The sequence below is a fragment of the Salvelinus alpinus genome, chromosome 34 (genome assembly GCF_045679555.1).
Source record: "Salvelinus alpinus chromosome 34, SLU_Salpinus.1, whole genome shotgun sequence".
Lineage (NCBI taxonomy): Eukaryota > Metazoa > Chordata > Actinopteri > Salmoniformes > Salmonidae > Salvelinus > Salvelinus alpinus.
In genome coordinates, this window is record NC_092119.1 from 13465751 (window position 1) to 13471453 (window position 5703).

Sequence of the window (5703 nt, forward strand, 5' to 3'; positions counted from 1 at the left end):
AGATACTGGTAACTTGTTTTAACCACTTCTCAACATAAGCTATTCTTGGCACAACATGCACCCATCCCCTCTACTTTGTCAGACCCACACACACATCCCCTCCCCCATGAATAGGGCCTGTGAAAACAAACGCACATGCAGGATGCCTTTGGATGTGACTAGGACAAAGGACTGTGGGAAGAACCAATGGAACGTCGACATCAGGCCGAACAGGACTACCCACGACCCAGATCGACCAATCGGAAGGCCAGACGACAAGATCAACCTACTTTGCTTGTTGCCTATATAATCTGTATGTACTGCTTAGAGGGGCCTCTTCTCCGACGATTTCATAAGAATCTGACAGAAAGGGGCCGTGCACGTTTTTGCCTGATATCTTTACACTTGAATAAAACGGCCTTATTATAAAATTATCCACCTCGTCCTATGTCTCCACTTGTTCTCCTGTCTCCAGTAAACGTTTTATCAACAGAACTTGGTAAGCAGAGGATGGCTAACAGCCTTACAATTCGGTCCATAGAGAGTTGATGAGACAGGAGGCGAGTGGGAGAAAGATTCAAGAAGGAGAGGTGACCCGCTCGAGGGAGACGTCGGCGATTCAACTCACCCAGGAAACTGATCAAAGAGCTCGAAAATATTAAGGTAAGCAGAGCCGGTTTAATCAAAATCTGCATATTGTATTATAGCCAATATCTAAATTATGATCAGGAGTACTGAAGTGGGTATGAATTGTTGTTAAATTTATGTGAAATTGTTTAGAATCTAAGGCATGATGTAAGGATATCTGCGTTAAAAATCCCATTCCAAGTAGTCTGATAACAGTGAGGAATTAACTGAATGTATTCCAAGTAGTCTGATAACAGTGAGGAATTAAATGAATTTTGTCTGAAATGTATTCCAAGTAGTCTGATATACCAGTGAGGAATTGAATAGCGAACCTGAGCCTACTGGAGTTGGCATTCCAGTAGACAGAAGGCTATGCGTGTTCTGAATGTATTCCAAGTAGTCTGATAACAGTGAGGTATTAAATTAATTTTGTCTGAAATGTATTCCAAGTAGTCTGATATACCAGTGAGGAATTGATGAAATTAAATGATGAAATATGAAATAAGTTGCATGAGCAGAACCGAGACTAGTCGATAACACCAAATCAATGTGAGTGATTGAACGTTCCACGAGGCCGATTGCTACTATTTAGCCATATGCTAGGTTGAGGCTGTGTTTAAGTGACCGCCGAGTCAGATTGTGGGAGCTGCTGTGAAGCAGCTATTTTTCTGCTGATAAATTGACCTGGTTTTTCCCTCTGGTGCTGTTGGTAAATCCTTAAGGGTTAGAATTAATTTGATAATTATTCTAGAAGCGCTAGGATACACCATATATTGTCCTAAAAGGACACGTTTGAAATACTTTGGGAAAGTATTTAATTAATTAAGTTAGTTTTTGAGTTTTCAGTTTTTTAATTAGTTTTTGAGAAAAATGAGTCCTAGAATTAATTAAATATTTATTCTAGAAACGCTTGAATATACTAATATAATGTCCCGAAAGGACATTTCTGAAATGTTTTGGCAAAGTATTTAAATAATCGAAAAAGTGAAAACGAATAATAACTGTTTGAAAATAGTTCCTAAAATTATTATTATATTTAAAATAGAAGCGCTAGATAATACTAGTAGAGTGTTCCAAAAGGATATTGCCGAAATACTTTGGGAAAGTATTTAATTAATTCGCCAAACATAAAGCAATAACATTCTTTGTACACAAGGGGGAGACAGACACCAGAGATAAGACTGTGTCAGCACCAGAGATACATTGCTAGTTTTGGCCAGTGATGGGCTAAGTGCACCAAAATAGCATAGAGCCAGACATAGCTTAACGACAAAATGGCCACGACCACCGTCCTCAAACACAAATTCAATGAATACTTAGATCAGAGAATGAAAGATAGATCAGGGGGAAAGATGCAGTATAAGGAAGTTAAGATGGTCTGGGAAGGTGTGAGGCTAAAATGGACACAAGCAGGATACCTCAGTGGGGTGGCCCCATCAAAAGGGCAACTCCTCACTATGGAGAAGGAATTAGAGGAAGTAGTGAAGGAAGGGATAGAACGTGAAGTTGAAAGGAATAAGAACCACTTATTCAAAAAGGAAGGAACAAAGCATAGGGAAAGAGCAGAGGCTGAGCTGAAAATAGGAATTTGGGCAATTGAAGAAATTAGAAGAGCACTCCCTTACAGGAAACCTGATATGATGGGGGTGGCCACTGAAGCCCCAACTGACACCAAAGAGGGCAGGCCCAACAATAATGATGAGCAAAGAATTCACGTTCAGCGCTGAAAGAAAAACGAAAATCCAGAATAAATGCACACAATCACACATCACATTTGTCAACACTGACAAAAACATGGCAGACGCACTCAATGCTGAAGAAGGTCTGCCCCACTCCTGTGCAGAAAGAGCTGCACAAGAACTGAAACTGAGACCTGACCTGGGGAACGAACCACTCACCAACCCGGACCTATGGTTATACACAGATGGATGCTGCTATAGAGGAGAGGAAGGGAACATAGCAGCATACGCAATGGTGCAGCAGCTCCCGGATAGATCACATGTGACTTTGGAATCTGCCATCATCACACACCTGCATCAGCCCAGTTAACTGTATTCATAGGGTTGACACAAGCTCTGGAAAGAGCTGAAGGAAAGACTGTAAACATCTACACCGACTCAGCGTATGCTCATGGAGCAGTCCATACTGTTGGACCACAATGGGTTAGCAGGACATCAGCATAGATTACACAGATATGGGGCAAGACAATGTGACAAATGGAAAAAGGTACCTGTTAGTTATGGTAGACAGGTTCTCTAAATAGGTACCTGTTAGTCTCGTGGAACGCGCCAATCAAATGTATGTGCAGGTTTGAAGTTGATTTGGGTTGAAGCCCTGCCCCTGGCGTTGCTGGCCATGAGAGCCTCTCCAGGTGCAGGCACCCATCTCTCTCCTCATGCTTGGTTCACCAAGGGAGGGAGGTCATATGCCCGCCCTTGATGTACAACAAATTGTAATGTCTGATAATTGACGGAACTTTCTGCAGCTCTCTCCAAACAGATTCACAAGGTCCAAGAAGGGGAGCTGACGAGAGATCCGGCACCACGGAAGGTAAAAAATTGGTGACTGGGTGGGGTAAAAGTCCACAAGAGAAAGTGGCTAGAACCCAGGTGGACTGGACAGTACGAAGTGAGGGAGGTTACTTCACACTCAGTCCAGGTCAAAGGTAAATCAGGCGCACCTTGGCACCACCTCACACATTGCACTCCAGCCCCAATCCCTTCTAGAACACTGACAGAAGTCAGAGCTGATTTAAACAGCTTAAATCCGATTCCAAATGAAGACATTCCTGACTCAGGGGATGCGGCATCAAACTCCGCCTCCCCTGAAAAAGGAACCTCGCCCATTTAGAGGGACATTTCTCCCTCCCTGGGCAAGACTAGGGATATCTGGCCCCTTATTTGTGATATTCCTCCACACACTCATAACTCTTAGAATAGTTTGGGGGTGGAGAGCTATACAGAGAATGGACAGAAGATGGCAGTATTGCAGCACTCAACGGTCTCCCAGGAGCCTGTTTGAGTGCTGGTGACAGAGAAAAAACTTAAAACCAATTCGGAGTAGAGAGAATACGTTTAATAACTTATTCAGGTTAAATTTACAGACTAATGATATTATTGTTATGGATTGGGTGACATGCGATATAAATTTAGCGAAGTATATGGTAGGTTTACACTTTGGAATGGAGAAAGTTGAGAAGTCGATTTTACTTATACGATAGTTTTGCTGCCAAACTTAGTTGGGGTAACTAGATGTTTTGCCTAGAGGCAGGAATAAGACAGTCATTTTTGGTATTATATTGGCTAGTTGCTGCGTTCTGAACACAGGTTGAGCGCTAGTAAACGCATATCTTTATTTGAACTATACTAATCTATTTGATAAAAGTACTAAACCTGTATATTTAACATTTGATAATGATTGGCAAATCCATATATTTAACCACAACTTTGAATTTAGCGTTGAGTATTATAGGAGGAACGGGATAAAATGTGTACTTTCCCCACCGGGTGTGGCCGTATTAAATTATGCTAGAGAAAATTGGTTGTGTCATTTAGAGGGAAAATGTGTACATTATAGCTTTGAGATACTTTTCAAAAGTTGCTGAAAGTTATTGGTTTTTGTTTAGGTAACACCAGAGAATTCGAACAATAAGTAAACGTATTCTAAACGTGATCTGTTTTCATTATGGGGAACAATGAACGACTCGCAACCTGGTATGGCTGGCAGGGAGTTTTTAAAGGGACAGTACACGTTTATCACAGTTGTGTTACATGAAACATCGGGGAAATTTAGAACGAATGATTTAAGGGTATTATCATAATTATTAGGTTTTGTTTTTGTGGTAAACGTTTGGGTTAAGGGGTTTTCCGTGTTCCCAGAGACAAGATATCTTAAAAGAATACACTCATATTGGAATAGGAGTTTTACTTTCTGAGTTTTATTTAGGCAAGGGACTTTGAGAAGATAAAGGGTTCTTTTGGTATGCCTAGATATGGTATGGAACACGAATGTAGGTGTAACCTTTTTGACCTATTTTCATTGCATTTTCCGGTGACTTGATCACTCACGGGAGAATGTAGTGGGAATAATGAATTTGTGTCATTTGGGATACTAGTTTATAACTCTTGACCATAAGGTTAGCATTTGTTTTGGCCATTAGAAGATAGAGATAGGTTTATTAAGGTTATGTAAGGACTTTAGAGATTGACACTATAAGACATGTTGTTATTTTAAATCCATTTGGGATAGATAAAGTCAAAACAGTGAGACACTTAGTTAATATTGCAAAAGAACACATAGTTGTTATTGACTATTATTAGAAAAAGGCAGACAGATGGGTCTACCCCGCACTGTTGAGACCTTGAAGGTTTGAGAGTAGAGTGGGGAGGGTGGACCAGGAAATGAGCAAGGTAGGCTGTGAAATAAGAAAGGAGAGAAAGGGTTTAACATATATAAGCAGCACAGATACATTTTAAAGTAGATAAGTCACTTGACAGAGAATTGGAAAAGAATAGATATGAATGTACGCCCAAGGGAGAATTGGATATGCGGCGAATGAATGGGACGTTTCTATATTATAATGTACTAAGTCATTATTTAGAGTAGGTAAGCTTGATACCTGGCCAGAGCCAGGTATCAAACGGGGGAGGGGTACATTGTGGTCTAGGATAGGATGGGGCCTATTGGATAATAAACTTATTTAAAAAAAATAAAAAAATTATAGCTAACAAATAGGTATAGAAGTTAAATATATAATCAGATAAAACAAATGAGAAACTGGTGGTTAACCAAATCTGTATGTCCAGGATTCTATGTGTTGCAGGTGAATTAAAGGAGAAGGTGATTCACTCGACCTGGGGGCATATCGCACTTGGAGGGTGAGACAAACTGACACTGCCGAATGATCACAGAGTTAAGGAGAAGAACTGATGCTAATAAAGCTCGGGGGTCAACTCCTTAATGAAAATTCCCTGACCCCGACCTTTCCTCACTGTGTACGTTCATAGAAGTGAAAGTGTTGTTTGGCCTCTGGCTGATGATGTGTTCTTTGGGAGAGGGTGGGGTTTTACAGGACTGCTTGTAGTCCTGAGCTGTCTG